Raw genomic sequence first — 18,726 nt, 5'->3', positions numbered from 1 at the left:
ATTATAGAAATTTGCTATAAGAGGAAAACGCAGGGACATGATTATAATAGCATGACAGGAGAAAGTATCTTTAGCCCTGTTTAACAACCAATGATAAACAATTCTACCTCACAGCCAGACTCAGGAATAATCAAATGGGAAACAAAGAAACAGATCTAGGAAACTGAGTCAGAAGGATCCAATCTTGAGCAAAGGATAATGTTATCCTCCCAGCTCTTTCCCAGAGAAGGTCTACCTACGACAGTTCAGGATGGCATCTCTTTGAGTAACTTATGGCAAATGGTGGTAGTTATTGATTTAATGATCCATCAAGTGATCATACCCAAATTCAAAACTCAAAAGAATATCTGTTACAATCCCAAGAGATTGTATTTCTAATAGGAAATTATGCTAATCACAGTTTAGGACTAGATTTTTTTTTTTTTTTTTTTTGCTGAGGCAATTGGGGTTGAGTGACTGCCCAGGGTCACACAGTTAGGAAATGTTAAGTGTCTGAGGTCACATTTGCACTCTGGTCCTCCTGACTTCAGGGCTGGTGCTCCATTCACTGCACCTATCTGCCCCCTAGATATATATATATATATATTTTTAAAGTTTACTATGCCTTATACACATAGAAGATTTTGTTTAACATCTTTTATATGTTTAAACTCATCCTGATCCAAAGGCTCAATCACTAAATAAGCTTGTAGTTTCTTAGTAAATACATTCCTTTTGGGGGAACAGTACATCCCAAACAAGTTCATTTCTCAGGGTTGATGATCTTGCTTATCTTGATGTTTTCAAGAAAACTGGCAAGCTTACAAATTAAAGGGAGTTGGCAGAGTTCCAGAGTAGAAACTGAACTTGCAGTTGCCCACCCCAACTATAGGCTTCTGTGGTCTGAGTTATTTGATACCTTAATACCTCCCCCCACTCTGTGAAGAGGGGGAAAAGTGCTTCATACCCTCATATTTGAAGATGAACTGACAAGGCTTTCACCTCATCCCTCTTGTTCCAGTTTTAGGTAATTCCTTGTTATGGGTCAGAACTCTGAACTTGAAACAAAGGATGCTTATGTGAGGGATAGAAAATCCTATCTAAAAATGATTACTCAGAGATCCCTCATCGAAAAACAGAATTATTTATTAGAATTTCGAGAAGCGGACCCCATGCTGGTCTGTGAGCCAAATTCACAGCAGGAGAGAGCCACTCCCTTGAAAATGTTCACAACTTTTATATATTTCAGACAAAGAACCTCCAAAATCCCACCCTCCATAGGTTGTGGTTGGTCATACAAGTCTGCACCTCCCCCCTCCATTTGGTCAGTGGAATGCACCCAACAAGGTGATTTACAGCCTTTTCTTCTTTGGACAGTGGAATGCAGCCTAGGCCTTCACAAGACTGGGGCCTATAGGTCTGATTTGCATTAGTTAGCAGTCTCTGATCAATATGTGTTTAATCTGTAAATTCCTCACTATATCTTACTCCACACACTTACAAGGTACTAAGTGGAATTGAGGAGACTATGGGCCAGAACTCTGAAATTGAAACAAAGGATGCTTACAAGGTACTAAGTGGAATTGAGGAGACTATGGTTAAATCTAGTTTAGCATTGATTTAATCCTCAAAAAAATGAGGTTTTCTTGGTGTCTCTGGAGGCAGCCTTCCTTCCAGTTCAGTAATCACCACAGGAGTAGCCAGGGGTTAAAGTCCAAATTATCTCCTTGCCTGGGGCCCCTGGACAGCTTTCTTGAGGTCCTCCTGAATGTATCTTGGTTTCTGTGGGGAAGGCAGGAGGACTACCACTAGGGTCTCTATCTTCCAGTTCTGATTCTGGCTGTTTGTCTGAGCTTATATGTTCTCTTATCATAGGTGTGAATCTTGTGGAACTATATTAAGTACTGAACTAGAGAACTGTTAAGCACCATGCTAAACAACATTGTCTCTATCAATTCTGCTGGCTTAGCACCTTGTAAGAATCCTTTGTTTCAAGTTCAGAGTTCTGGCCCATAATAATTCCTGATGACAATAACTCCAAATAACTTAGATAACAATCTAAGTAACAGAGTTAGCAAGGCTAAATAAACTCTCCATCTTCTTTTAGTACAATTTATTCTGTTCCCAAGCTATTGCAGCTTTGGAAATTCTCAGGAAGGGTTTCAGCTTCCCCCTACCCTTTTGTTTTAAGGAGAAAACAAGATAATTCATAAAATTCAGATAGAACAGAATCTATTGAAAAAAAATGAATAGAAATCTCATATAATTTAAGCCAAGTTTCCAATTTTAACAGATACCACTTTAACTTTTTGACTTAACTTTAGTTTATGAGATTCCCTAAATTCTAATTAAATGTTCCAGACAAACTGAATTGTCTTTTGATTATTTTCCCAATTCATACAAATCATCTTTTGTGATCCAGGAAAGTGCCAGTTTTTACTGACAGGGCCCTCAGAAGTTTGATTCTAGATAACTCAAAATCAGGCTGCTTGTTGCCAGAGTTTTTAAAGTAGCAGTGAACTGCTTTTCTGTTTTCCTAAAGTTCCCAAATTCTTAAATCTTCTGTTAACACTATCAGTGAAAATAGATTATAATTATACTTAACACTTCCTAAGTTAAGCAGTGTGACCCTGGGCAAGTCATTTAACCCCAATGCCTGAGGAGGGAAAAAAGAAAGAAAGAAAATAGATTACAATTTACATATACCTCTTTAGTGGATTGAAACTTTAAAACTGCTTTTACTATCATATCTCAACTAACAAATTTTGCTGAACTGAGTTCATTTCCTTTCCCTCTTACCCCTTCATCCATATATCCCTGCTGCAGTCAGAAAAGGAGAAAAAGGGGAAGAAAGAGAAAAGAGATTCTCTTTTCTTTATCCATTATTCTCCTAGTCCTGGGGAGATCAGGCATGATAATCTTAATTTTGTTGAATTTGCTTCCAAATTACTTTACACACATATATACAAAAATTTATCTCAACATTCCCATTATATGTTGATCACATCTAAAAACCCATCTAAAATTATCAAATATGAAGCATTATATCTAATAAAGCAGTTAACATTCATATACCATTTGTTTTACGCTAAGTATTTATGCAATCCTTTTAAACATATTTCCATATTTGTCATGTTGTGCAAGAAAATCAGACCAAAAGGGAAAAAACCCAAGAGAAAGAAAAAAACAAACAAACCAAAAAAAAAAAAAAAAATTCTCTCTCAGGAAATGATGGCTTTTCTACACTAGTTCTATTGGAATTGCCTTGAATCACTGCATTGTTGAGAAGAGATATCATAGTTGATTGTTATACAATATTGCTGTTACTGTGTACAATGTTCTCCTGGCTCTGCTCACTTTACTCAGCATTAGTTCATGTAAGTCTTTCCAGGATTTTCTGAAATCAGCCTGCTTATCATTTCTTATAAAACAATAATATTCTATTACACTGCTATACCATAACTTATTCAGCCATTCTTCAACTGAGAGGACATATATTTTAATATATTTAACATGTACTGGACAACCTGCCATGTAGGGGAGAGAGTGGGGGAAAGGAGGGGAAAATTTGCAACAGAAGGTTTTGCAAGGGATAATGTTGAAAAATCATCCTTGCATGTTTGTAAATAAAAAACTTTAATTTAAAAAAATGAGTCTTTCTTTTCATAGGAAGCTTGAGGTCATTAAAGGAACTTTTCAAGAAGCAACTAGATTGTGCCCTAGGTATTATGCTGGACCTTGAATCAGAAAAATCTGATCCAGTCTCAGATACTTATTAATTATGTGATATGGGAAGGTTACTTAACTTCTCTTTGTCTCAGTTTTCTCAATCATAAAATAGAGATAGTAACAGAATCTACCTCCCAAAACTGTTGTAAAGATTAAATGATATAAATCATTACCATAGTACCTGGATGTGAAGAGAATGAAAAGTTAGGTTTCCACAGATGTTGTCAAAACAGGATGAAGGAAGGGTGAAATATCTGGTTAAGCTATCTTCAATCAATCATCTTGTAAGTCAAGAAACTGGCTAAAATAATAAAGTTCCTGATAAAGGGGTCCAGGCCTAAACTAGCTCTAAACAACTAGGATCAATGATAGGACACAAGCTTTTTTGTAAATTCATACATCTTAACTGACACTCCCCAGAGGAGACACGTCATTTTCTGACATATGGGTGGATAAGGAGAATTGTAACTTGAATTGTAAATCTGACCAATTATAATTTTGATTGTAAATCCAACCTTGAAGGGAGGGGTAAAGAATAGAAGTAACTGTATAAAGCTTGCTGCCCCTTCTAAATTTGGTGTGTGTCTCACTCAAGAACAAACTTGCTTCTCATAAGAATAGCTAAATAAAGGATATGTCTCTCACTCTAAAAGGACATTGGTTGTAACTTTACTAACTTGTAACTGGAGAAGCTGTGGGTGTAGATTGCTCTTTTCATCACTGAACAATTGAAACTGGTTTGAATCATCTCATTGTTGAAGAGAGCCACTTTTGTATCTCTTTTGAAAGAGCTACAGTCACACATCACAAACTGGACACTTTGTATTGTATACCTCAAACTCAACATGTCAAAAATAGAATTCATTATCATTTCTCTAAGTCTTCCCTTCTCAACTTCTCTATCATTGTACCAGCCTCCCAGTGACTCACTCTCCTGTGACTGCCTCTCTTAAACCATTATTTCATACTTCACATCAGTCCCAACTTTCTGGCCATCTCTCCATAGCCTTGATAGCCATGGGCATCTCCAGTGATCCTAATCTACATCTTGCTGGAGGACAATGTGAGGCAGGTGACTTTTTAGAGCCCACCCTCACTTAAGTACAACTCATGGTATCATCTTGGTATCATCATGGTATCATCTCTCTGACGTCATGGTCTTCTTCAAGGATGAAGGACAAACAATAATAGCCTAACAAGCCAATGAAAATCTTTTCCTACCCCTTCCCCAATCCTCTAGTTCTGGACCATAAGCCAAGATCAAATCAAATCTTCCATTGTTCCTACATAGAATGTGCCAATAGAATCCCAGAGAGAGGACTGTGGGAACTGAGGGTAGACCACCACATAGCATTCTTACTCTTTCTGTTGTTGTTTGCTTGCATTTTGTTTTTCTTTTCCAGTTTTTTTTTCCTTCTTGATCCGATTTTTCTTGTTCAGCAAGATAACTGTTTAAAAATATATACATATATATATACATATATATACACACAAATATATATATGTATATATTGGATTTAAGATATATTTTAACATATTTAATACGTATCGGACTACCTGCCATCTAGGGGAAGGGGAAGGGGGAAGGAGGAGATAATTTGGAACAAACGGCTTTTCAAGGGTCAATGTCGAAAAATTACCCATGCATATGTTTCGTAAATAAAAAGCTTTTATTTAAAAAATAAATAAATAAATGTTTGTTGTTTTTTGTTGTTGTTGTTGTTTGTTTGTTTTTTAAGAGATACAAAAGTTAGATAAATAGATTTTTTTGGAATGACAATTGAATCAATCCATGGGAGCTGATGAGATCACCAAGAGAGATTAGTATAAAAGGAAAAGAAAAGAAGGCTCAGGACAGAGATTTAATAAACAGTCTTGATTATTGATGGGCATGATTTGGATGAAGGTCCAGCAAGGAGAATAAGGGGAAGTTTTTCATTTAGAGGAGAATCAGAAATAAATGGTGTTTTGAAAACCTAGAGAGGAGAAAATTCCCAGAAAGTTGATTGATTGATTCATTGTTGTTCTTTCAAAGGACATCAAAAAAACAAAATGATATCATTATGTTGTAGTCAAGGTGTAGTGTTGGCTGATCAGACTGATATGCTAAAGGTTCTATCACAAGTTGCACACAAATAGTACACCTGAATATTTGGAGTGGAGGTGTTTCTAAATTTATGCATCTCACTTTTTTTTTTTAAACTAAGCATCTTCTTTGATGCAGACATGTCATGCTGAGCAGTCCTTTGTTAGTGTCTCCCATGTCATGAGATAGATTCAAAAATTCTTCAGAGAGACCTTGAGAGTGTCCCAATCATTTTCTTCTGGACAATATGTGAGAGCCTAACTTTCATGAGTTCTCTGTAAAATAGTCTTTTAGACAAAGACATCTTTGGTATTTGAACCACATGGCCAGCCCTTTGGATCTGGACTCTGCAGGAGTTCTTGAATACTTGGCAGTTCAGCTTGAGAGAGAACCTCACTGTCTAGTATCTTACCTTTTTTTCTTATTTAATATTTTGTTTTTTCTCAATTACAGATAAAAACAATTTTAACTTTTTTTTTTCAAATTCTGAGTTCTAAATTCTCTTTTTCCCTCCTCATCCCCCCACATTGAGAAGACAAGCAATTTGATATAGGTGATACATCTATAGTCATGCAAAACACATTTCTATGTAAATCATTCTGTGTGTGGGGGGGGGAAACAGAGGGAAAAGATTAGAAGGGAAGCAGAAAAGTAGGGAAAACATTTTACATCCGAGGGTTCTGATAAAGGCCTCATTTCTAAAATATGTAGAGAATTGACTTAAATTTATAAGAATACAAGCCAGTCTCTAACTGATAAATGGTCAAAGGATATGAACAGACCATTTTCAGATAAATAAATTAAAACCATTTCTAGTTATATGAAAAAATCTGTAAGTCACTATTGATTAAAGAAATGAAAATTATGACAACTTTGAAGTACATTATATTTCTCTCAGTTTGATTAACATGACAGGAAAAAATAATGATAAATGTTGGAGGGGATGTGGGAAAACTGGACCCCTAATACATTATTGTTGAATGTGAACTGATCCAACCATTCTGGAGAGCAATTGTATGCCAAATCCTGAAAATTGCCACCTCCTTTTTTTGCTCCAGTATTGCCAAACATGTATTGACTCAGCTTTCCTTCCAAGTTAACAATGAACTGTTTTTAACTAGGAGAAGTACTCTAATCTGTTAACATTAAATTTTCTGGCAGTTGTCTTGTCTTGAGATCACAGCTTTTGTTGAATACAGATATTTAGCTTGGACAGGATAAATCTGTGATCAGTCTAGTGCTCTGGGTCATACATCATACTTCTGTCTGTCTATTCTCCTGACAATGACATAGTCTATTAATGCCAAAGTTTGCTGCAAAGGTACATCCAAGGAGTTTTATTATGGTTAAATAAATGGAAGACAGTGCTAATTAATGATAAGCACAAGTCTTCAATATTAAGTGCTGCTTTTTACTTCATTCCTTCCAAGGGTTTCCTGCTATGTCTGATAGCCTGGACCTACTCTTGTATTAATATCATCCAGAATTATAAGTTTGTCTTTTTTTTTCCCACACCGATGATGATGATAAAATTTTTCTTTGACTTCATCAGGATTTGTCATAGTAGGAACATACACACTGATGATGGCCACATAGTATTTTCCTGTAAATAGCAATTACATTGTCATGAGTTTGTCCTTTACTCCTTTTGGTACGTATACAAGCCCATTGGTTAGATTAGTTTTGATTACAAAACCTAAGAAATCTATGCCAATTTCATGGTACTCCCTTTGACTGTGGCCACTCCAGAAAAATGTATATCCAGTTCTGGCTTTGGTAAGCTGATGCTGGCCTTCACTTGCCAGGCTTGTTTGATTCAGGTCTGCTTTTTGGATGGGATACCCACTGGGTTCTCTTGAAGTGAAAACTGTTCACCTTTCAGGTCTATTGGATTTTGTGTTGTCCATAAGCGTGCGTAAGCTCCATGTACTAGTGGTGAGTAGAATCATCACAGTCCAGTAACAAGACCCAGTAAAGAGGACTGAGGATGGCTTGGGATACAGCAGAAGACTTTGACAACTTAGATATCTCACCACCTCTAAATGTTCCCCAGTGACTGCTTTAGCTGCCACAGTGGCCACTAGAATGAAGTAACCTAATCTGCTCATTCCACCAGGGGAAGTCTTCATATACTTGGGATATATATTCCCCTAAATCATTGAAGGGTTTGAGACCCCTCAGTTATACTCACCCTGATTTAGCCCATCTGCCAAAATGGTTTACCAAAGTCTGGCCACTGCCCATACTGATGTGGTGCAGATCCCAGAGAAGATGTAGCAATGGCCCCAAAGCCACCTGGCCTTGGAAGTGATGTCATTGGAAATGATACTTTTCTTCCCTGGGTTATCCTGCCCCAGTATACTCTATATGACCAGGATGCTATGGCTAAAAATATTGCTGGCTGTCAGATAACCAGTCTGTTGGTCAGTGATATCAGAGTTTTTGAGATTAACGAGCAACAATAATGAGATGCTTAAAGCTGATATAAGCACAGAACAAAGTTGGGTGTCTACCACTTGACCTAGTGATGTTTCAGGCATAAAAACATACCTCCTGAAAGTCCCCTGCCTCTACCTAGAGAATTATAGGTATTGTACCTATGCACAAAATCAGAACCAGATGACTCCTCAACTCCTCTTCTAAGCCATAAAGTTAGTATATCAGGGATATGAAGCACCTGGTTTCTCTAACTTTTTTTCCTATAAATTTATCTTCTTGCCCCTGGTTCTTTGCTAACTTCTTTAAAGCTTTAATTGACATTACAATTATAAACTTTGCCCCTTGACTTGGAGATGGGTTTAGACTGCAAATTCCTTTGAGACATCTTGCAACACCAGTCTGGAACCCCAAGTTTTTTGGGGTCCCATACTACAGCTTCTTGGATCCATGGGGGTGAGTTAGGTGAATCAGAAGGGCACTAAAGGTGAAAAACTATAGAGAACAGGAACTCTGGAGAAATATACTTGAAACAAGGTGTTAACTCAGTGAAACTGATGAGATAATGGTTCTCTAGTTCACACATATTCAGTATACTATAATGATGTAATTATAATAGGGAATTTAAACTAGGGACAAAGTCAGACTCAGGAAGACTGGTTGACACTGACAGACTGTCAGAATGCTGGAAGAGACTGGGTCAGACTGAGACGGGGTCAGACTATGACAGACACAGACTGTGTAAGAGACAATAAAGACTTTGGACTCTATTCTTGTCCATTCTCTTGGTGTCTATCTTGCTGAGACCAAGATCCTTCCAGAGGACCTCCAGAAAATTAGCCTAAACATTACAGAAAGCAACTCCAAAAAGGATTTGGAAAGACCTCACACCAGAAGTCTTAGTCTTCCTTAAACACACCCTATACCTGATCTAGGAGCAGAGAGTAATCCAGGAGTAGAGGGTAATCAACAATGTCAAAAATTAAGGGATGAGGAAAAAAAAAAAAGCCATTGAATGTGGTAATTATTTATAACTCAGAAGAGAGAAATTTCAGCTGAATGATGAGATTGGAAACCAGATTGCCAAAGGTTATGAAGAGAGGAAGAGAAGAGGAAGTAGGAAGGATTTAAGAGTAAATGTTTTTCTTTTTGTTTTAGTCAAGCAGGTAAGAAAGATAAAGAAAAGGATAGCTAGCAGTGAAAATTAGATTAAGTAATTTTTGTTGTTGTTTTGTTTTAAGAATGGAAGAGACAAAGGCATATTTATACCCAGCTGGAAAGGGGACTGTAGATAAGGAGGGATTGAAAATTAGAGAATGGGGATCTAATCTCCTGGATTAGATGGGAGGGAATGGGATCAAGCATATATGTAGAGGGACTTGCCTTGCTTGGCAAGAAGAACCACCTCTTCATTTTACATAGAGGTGAAGGAAGATCGGTGAGGGGAGATAATTTAACCACTTCTGGACTAATTTTTGTGCTGTTATTTTCTGGCCCTCCATATCACTGCTCTCTGCTACTGCCATTAAGATCTTCTTAGTGTGTACTCTGCTGCCCTCTAGGAATATATTTATAGCATTATTTAACATTTGTATATACTTTAAGATTTACAAAATACTTTACATATATTATCTCATTTGATCCTTAAAACAACTCAGTGAGGTATGTTTTATCATTAGAACACCTCCACCAGTTAGCCACACTAAGAAAGTAGCTCTTTTAACTCACCACCAGTGTCTATTTTAATTCTTTTGTGATTCAGACTCAGCTATCAAGCCAACCAAAACAACTTTTAGTTTTTGAATTTATTCTTTGAACTCTTATGCTTCACTCAGTCTAAGCCATCACTCCTTGATTTCAATTTACTATTTGACTTTGGTCCATGCAAATCATCCCAAGAACTAACTTCCTTTAGTCAGACTGAAAAGGTTGGGGGTAGGGTGAATCAGGTAACCTTCATCCAATTACTTAAAAAAAAAAAAAAAAGTTTTATCTTTTTCTAATTGAATGAAAAAAATTTTTTCAGCATTTGTCCTTTAAAATTTTGAGTTTTAAATTCTTTCTTCATACATTCCCTACCTCATCCCTGAGATGGCAGACACAAAATGTATATCCATATTTGTCATGATGGAAAAAAAGACACAGACCAGGAAAAAAAAATCACCAAAAAATAAAAAATGCTTTGATCTGCACTCAGTTTTTATCAGATTTTTTTTCTGGTGATAGATAGCATTTTTCACATAAGTACTTTGGAACTGTCATGGATCATTGGATTGCTGAAAACAGCTAAGTCATTCACAGTTGATCTTTGTATATTATTATTACAGTGTACGATGTTCTCCTTGTTTCTCTTGTGTCACTTTGCATCAATTCATGTAAATCTTTCCAGGTTTTTCTGGTACTATCCTGCTCATCATTTCTTATACCACAATAGTATTCCATCACAACCATATACACCACAACTTACCCAGCCATGCCCCAGTTGATGAGTATCTCCTTAATCTCCAATTCTTTGCTACCACAAAAAGAGCTGCTATAAATATTCTGTGTATATAAATTCTTTCCCCTTTCTTTTGATCTCTTTGAGATACAGACCAACCAGTGATATTGCTGAATCAAAGGGTCATAGTTTGATTGCCCTTTGGGCATTGTTCCAAATTACTCTCCAGAACAGTCAAATCAGTTCACAACTCCATCAACAATGCATTACTATTCCAATTTTCCCACATTCCCTCCATTATTGAACACTTCCCCTTTTTGTCATATTAGCCAATCTATTAAATGTGAGATAGTATCTCAGAGTTGTTTTAATTGCATCTCACTAATCAATAGTAATTTAGAACATTTTTTTACATGATTATAGATAGCTTTGATTTCTCCATCTGAAAACTATGTCTTCATATCCTTCATTTATCAATTGGGAAATTACTTGTGTTTTTATAAATTTAATTTGGTTCTCTATATATTTGAAAAATGAGGCCTTTATCAGAGATATTTGTTGTAAAATTTCCCCAAACTTTCTGTTTTCCTTCTAATGTTGTCTATATTTTGTTTGTTCAAAACTTTTTAAACTTAATATAATCAAAATTCTACATCTTACTACATTTTTACTTCCCATGGTCTACTGCGTCTCTTGTTTATCTTACAAGTTTTCCATGCTCCATTATGTTACCTATATTATCATTCTTTATGTCCAAATCATATACTTATTTTGATGTTATGTTGATATCTGGTATAAGATGAAGGTTTGCACCGAGTTTCTGCCAAATTTTTTCCTGGTTTTCCCAAGCTGTTTTGAAAAATAATGAGTTATCTCAAAAACTTGGGCATTTGGGTTTTTAACAGCCAATGGTTATTACTTATAACTATGTATTGTGTAGTAATTTATTCTACTTATCCACCAGTCTATTTCTTATCCAGTAGTACTTTGTTTTTATGCTTATTACTTTGTTACATAGATTTAAAATATGATATTGCCAAGCTGCTTTCCTTCACAATTTCCCCCCATTGATTAATTGATATGCTTGACCTTTCATTCTTCTGGATGAATTTTAAAAATTATTTTTTCTAGCTCTATAAAACGATTTTTGATAGTGTAAATGGTATGGCACTGGATTAACTGAGATAGAATTGTACTTTTTATTATTCAACCTACTTATGAACAATTATTATTTTTCCAAGTTTATATTTAACTTTATTTGTGGGAAAAATGTTATATATATACTTTCCAGATTTGTCTTAGAAGGCAGATTCCCAAGTATTTTATATTGTCTACAATTATTTTAAATGGAATTTCTCTTTTTATCTCTTACTGCTGGACCTTTTTGGTAATATATAGAAGTGCTGATGACTTATGCAGGCTTATTTTATATCTTGAAACTTTGCTAAAAATTGTTAAATTGTTTCAACTAGTTTTTTAAATTGATTTTCTACTATTCTCCAAGTACATCTTCAAAGAGTGATAGTTTTTTCCTTCATTATTCTAATTTCTCCTTTTTGTTATATTAGCTTCATTATTCTAATTCCTTTGATTTCTTTTTCTTCTCTTATTCCTATAACTAGAATCTTTAGTACAATATCAAAGAATAGAGTGATTATGGGCATTCTTGCTATTGTAAATAATGCTTGTTGATGGTTTTATATACATACTACTTATCATTTTAGGGAAAGCTCCATTTATTCCTAAACTTTCTAGTATTTTTAAATATAAATAAGTGGTGTATTTTTGTCAAAAGTTTTTATTTATTGAGATAACAATATGATTTCTGTTGGTTTTGTTATTGATATGATAAATTATAATGATATATTAGGGAAACTATCATTATAGTTATATATAGAATATATATATATATAGAAACTATTATATATGAATATATATATATAGAGAGAGAATACATATATATATAAATATATATAGAAACTATTATATATGAATATATATATAGAGAGAATACATATATATATACATATATATATATATATAGAGAGAGAGAGAGAGAGAGAGAGAGAGAGAGAGAGAGAGAAACTATTATATATATGAATGAGCTTTATATCCCTGGCATGAATCCCATAGTATATGAACTTTCTGATTTATTGCTATAATCTCCTTACTAGTGTTTAACTTAAAATTGCTTACATCAAGATTCATTAGGGAAATTGATATATAATTTTTTTTCTCTCTTTTTCCTCTTCCTGGTTTAGGTATCAGCACGATATTTGTGTCATAAAAGGAAATTAGTAGTGATGAGGTCTAGCCAAATGATGAGGTCTAAATAAGGTATACCTAAATAAAATTAAGATTAATTGAGGTCTAGTGGCAGGTTTGGGGTACAGGGAGTCAAATAGAGCTCCCCTGCAACCCCTTTGGATTTGGCACAAGGATACAGAGTTAAATAAGTTCTAGTGGTGGTGTGAGAGTCCCCTGTAAAGGAATTTGCAGGCCTGAAAACCTAGATTAATTAAAAAAAAAAAAAAAAAAAAAAAGGTTTATTGTAGGGTTTGGAAGTAGAATTAAAGTCTGATTAGTAAAAGGAGTTAGATAGAGAAAGAAATACAACATAAGTGACAGAAAGTCTGTGATGCAAAGCATGTTGCTTTCATGTTTCAACCCTCTGCAAAGAGATGATTCCAGCTTGGCTCTTTTATTTATTTGAAGGGGTCTATGGGTGAGGTCCCAGGTTGATTCCTCGAGGGCCAGAACCGGCTAGGCGGAGTTTGGGAAACCTGAGTTTACCCATAACACTGGGGCTGAGACAGCTCAAGTTAGCTCAGATCTGGATATCTCCCTTTGGAATACAAAAGGATAGTTTTGACCAGGTCTTGTAAATCATAGGTTAGTCATGGGGATTGGAGATCAGAAAGGAATCTTAAAGAGGGCTACCGCCTGCATCAGTAGGACTCCTTCTTTACCTATTTTTCCAAATAGTTTATATAGTATTGGAATTAATTGTTCTTTAAATGTTTTGGTAGAATTCACTATAAATTTAGGAAGCTTATTGATGATCTGTTAATTTTTTTAAGAAAGGATATTTAAGTATTCTGCTTCCTTTTCTACTAATTTAAACAATTTACATTTTTATAAATATCCATTTTGCATAGATTGTCAGATCTATTGGCATATAATATTGGGTAAAATAACTCTTAATGATTGCTTCAATTTCTTCTTCATTGGTGGTGAATTCACCCTTTTCATTTTTGATGCTGATAATTTGGTTTTCTTATTACTTTTTCAAAATTAAATTAGTCAATGATTTAGATATTTTATTGTTTTTTCTTCATAAAACTAGCTCCTAATTTTATTTATTAGTTCAATGGTTTTCTTACTTTCAATTTTGTTAATCTTGCCTTTGATTTTCAGGAGTTTTAATTTGGTGTTTAATTGGGAATTTTTAATTTGTTCTTTTTTTAGTTGTATGCTCAATTCATTGATTTGCTCTTTCTCTCTTATATTGATGTAAGCACATATAGCTATATATGATCCTTTACTGCTTTGGCTGCATCCCATAAATTTTGTTCTATTTGTTGTCATTCTCTTTAATGAAATGGATTGCTTTTATTCATTTGTTTCTTGACCTATTTATTCTTTATAATTAGATTATTTAGTTTTCAATTAATTTTAATCTATATTCCTAGTAATTTATCTAATATTTCTGCTTTTCAGAGCTTGGATTTGTATAGTTGCCATTTACCATTGAAGAAAAAAAATTACTTTCTATTCCCATTCAATTTTCTCCAGAGATCTATCACATCTAGGTTTCATTAAAGCTTTTTATTTTCAAAACATATGCATGGATAATTTTTCAAACAATAATTCTTGCAAAACCTTGTGCTCTAATTCCCCTCCCTTCTCCCCACCCCCTCCTAGATGGCAAGTAATAAAATATATGTTAAACAGTAAAAAATATGTGTTAAATACAATATATGTATACGTATTTACACAATTATCTTGCTGCACAAGAAAAATCAAATCAAAAAGGAAAAAGAATAAAAGAAAATAAAATGCAAATTTAGTGTTTGACAAACCCAAAGACCCCAGCTTTTGGGATAAGAATTCACTATTTTACAAAAAGTATTGGGAAAATTGGAAACTAATATGGCAGAAAGTAGGCATTGACTTGTTTTGTTTTGTTTTGTTTTATTTATTTATTTTATAATTTAATTTTTATTTTATTTTATAATTATAACTTTTTTTTTTGACAGTATATATGCATGGGTAATTTTTTACAACATTATCCCTTGCACTTACTTCTATTCAGATTTTTTCCATTCCTCCCCCAACCCCCTCCCCCAGATGGCAGGCAGTCTTATATATGTTAAATATATTACAGTATATTCTAGATACAATATATGTGTGTAGAACCGAATTTTTTGTTGCACAGGAAGAATTGGATTCAGAAGGTTTTTACCTTCTACAGTTTACACTCATTTTACCTACAGTTTACACTCATTTCCCAGTCTTCCTTTTCTGGATGTAGCTGATTCTGTCCATCATTAATCAATTGGAATTGGGTTAGCTCTTCTCTATGTTGAAGATATCCACTTCGATCAGCATACATCCTCGTACAGTATCATTGTTGAAGTGTATAATGATCTGGTTCTGCTCGTTTCACTTAGCATCAGTTGATGTAAGTCTCTCCAAGCCTCTCTGTATTTCTCCTGTTGGTCATTTCTTATAGAACAATAATATTCCATAACATTCATATACCATAATTTACCCAACCATTCTCCAATTGATGGACATCCATTCATCTTCCAGCTTCTAGCCACTATGAAAAGGGCTGCCACAAACATTTTGGCACATACAGATCCCTTTCCCTTCTTTAGTAGTTCCTTGGGGTATAAGCCCAGTAGTTGTATGGCTGGGTCAAAGGGTATGCACATTTTGATAACTTTTTGGGCATAATTCCAGATTACTCTCCAGAATGGTTGGATTCTTTCACAACTCCACCAACAATGCATCAGTGTCCCAGTTTTCCCACAGCCCCTCCAACATTCATTGTTATTTGTTCCTGTCATCTTAGCCAATCTGACAGGTGTGTAATGATACCTCAGAGTTGTCTTAATTTGCATTTCTCTGATCAATAATGATTTGGAACACTTTCATATGAGTGGAAATAGTTTTAATTTCATCATCTGAAAATTGTTCATATCCTTTGACCATTTATCAATTGGAGAATGGCTTGATTTCTTATAAATTAAAGTCAATTCCCTGTATATTTTGGAGATGAGGCCTTTATCAGAACCTTTAACTGTAAAAATGTTTTCCCAATTTGTTACTTCCCTTCTAATGTTGTTTGCATTAGTTTTGTTTGTACAAAAGCCTTTAAATTTGATGTAATCAAATTTTTCTATTTTGTGACCAATAATGTTCTCTAGTTCTCCTTTGGTCACAAATTCCTTCCTCCTCCACAAGTCTGAGAGGTAAACCATCCCATGTTCCTCCAATTTATTTATGATTTCGTTCTTTATGCCTAAATCTTGGAACCATTTTGATCTAATCTTAGTATGTGGTGTTAAATGTGGGTCCATGCCTAGTTTCTGCCATACTAATTTCCAGTTTTCCCAGCAGTTTTTGTCAAATAATGAATTCTTATCCCAAAATTTGGGATCTTTGGGTTTGTCAAAGATTAGATTGCTATTTTTATTCACTATCTTGCCCTGTGAACCTAACCTATGCCACTGATCAACTAGTCTATTTCTTAGCCAATACCAAATGGTTTTGGTGACTGTTGCTTTATAATACAGTTCTAGATCAGGTACAGCTAGACCACCTTCCTCTGACTTTTTTTTCATTAGTTCCCTTGCAATTCTCGACCTTTTATTCTTCCATATGAATTTTGTTGTTATTTTTTCTAGGTCATTAAAATAGTTTCTTGGGAGTCTGATTGGTATAGCACTAAATAAATAGATTAGTTTAGGGAGTATTATCCTCTTGATTATATTCTCTTGGCCTATCCAAGAACACTGAATGTCTTTCCAATTATTTAAATCTGACTTTATTTTTGTGGCAAGTGTTTTGTAATTTTGCTCATATAATTCCTGACTCTCCTTTGGTAGATATATTCCCAAATATTTTATACTATCGACTGTTATTTTGAATGGAATTTCTCTTTGTATCTCTTGCTGTTGGATTGTGTTGGTAATGTATAAAAATGCTGAGGATTTATGTGGATTTATTTTGTATCCGGCAACTTTGCTAAAATTCTGAATTATTTCTAACTAAAATTCTGAATTATTTCTAAGGCATTGACTTATAAAGGGCTGAGACTCTTAAAAGATGTGCTGGAATCAGACAACTGAGCACTTAAGGCTAATTACTTATTGGACAATGATTCTATTAGCATATGTTTGGGAAAATGGCCCTTTTCACTGGCTCAATGTTTGGTATATATAAATAATTGTAGGTAAGGATTAAGGGATGGAGTGAGAGAGGCAAAAGAACTTCACTTTGCAGCAGAACTAGGAGAAGGGAGGTTGGTGGCAAGCTTGTGGCAGTTTTGTCCATCTCCTCCACTTCTCCCCCTGAAGACCAAGGACTTTTACTTATCCTGACTCTGGTTGTTCCTGAGGCTTATCCTTTGCCCCAGCAGTGTTACTACTGGGCTTATATTCCAAAGAGATCTCAAAGGAAAGGTTCCCACAGGTGCAAAAATGTTTGTGGCAGCTCTTTTTGTAGTGGCAAGAAACTGGAAAAATATTATTGTTCTGTAAGAAATGATCAACAGGATGATTTCAGAGAGGCCTGGAGAGACTTACATGAATTGATGCTAATGATGCATCATGATGCATGAATGATGAATGATCAATGATGATGAAATGAGAAGAACCAGGAGATACACAGCAATAAGACTATACAATGATCAACTCTGATGGACTTGTCTCTCTTCAATAATGAGATAGATGATTCAAACCAGTTCCAATTGTTCAGTCATGAAGAGAGCCATCTACATCCAGAAAGAGGACTATGGAAACTGAGTGTGGAGCACAATATAACATTTTTGTTGGCTTGCATTTTTGTTATCCTTCTCAGGTTTTTGTTTTTTGGGTTTTTTTTTCTTTCTAGATCCAATTTTTCTTGTGCAGCAAAATAACTGTATAAATATGTATACACATATTGGATTTAACATATATTCTAACATATTTAACATGTATTGGACTTCCTGCCATCTAGGGGAAGGGGTGGGGTGGAGGAGGGAAAAATTTGGAACAGAAGATTTTTCAAGGGTCAATGTTGAAAAAATTATCCATGCATATGTTTTGTAAATAAAAAAGCTATAATAAACATATATATGTATATATATTAAAAAATGCAAACAAACAACAACAAAGAGAGTGAAAATGCTATGTTGTGATCCACATTCAGTTCCCACAGTCCTCTCTCTGGGTGTAGATGGCTCTCTTCATCACAAGATCTTTGGTGTTGGAAACAATGAGTTGGTTGATTGAGAAAAACATGGAAAAACTTGGACCTTTTTTTCCTGAGGCAATTGGGGTTAAGTGACTTGCCCAGGGTCACACAGCTAGGAAGTGTGAAGTGTTAAGTGTCTGAGGTCACATTTGAACTCAGGTCTTCCTGACTTAAGGGCTGGTGCTCTATTCACTGCACCATCTAGCTGCTCCCCTCCCTTCCCCCCTTCCCGGGCATCTAGCTGCCCCCAAGACTTGGACCTTTGAAAGAAGATGCTATCCACTTTCAGAGACAGAGATTACAAGTGGAAATATGCTTAAAATGACCTTGCATTTGTGTATATAAGTGTATATATGTGTATACAGATATCTCTGCATATGTGTATCCATACATATATACAATTTTGTTTTATATATATATATATATATATGAATGCATATATATTTAATTGTAGCTTTCTTCAGAGAGTGAGTGGAGAAAGGGTAGAAATAAAGTATATAAAGTAAAAAGTGCATAGCAGAAAACAAAGGAAAACCTACAAGGAAGCAAAGAAAAGCTGGGTAACTTTGAAAACAATGTATAGTATTTA

This window comes from Sminthopsis crassicaudata, chromosome 3 (genome assembly GCF_048593235.1).
Source record: "Sminthopsis crassicaudata isolate SCR6 chromosome 3, ASM4859323v1, whole genome shotgun sequence".
Lineage (NCBI taxonomy): Eukaryota > Metazoa > Chordata > Mammalia > Dasyuromorphia > Dasyuridae > Sminthopsis > Sminthopsis crassicaudata.
This window is presented reverse-complemented; position numbering follows the sequence as displayed.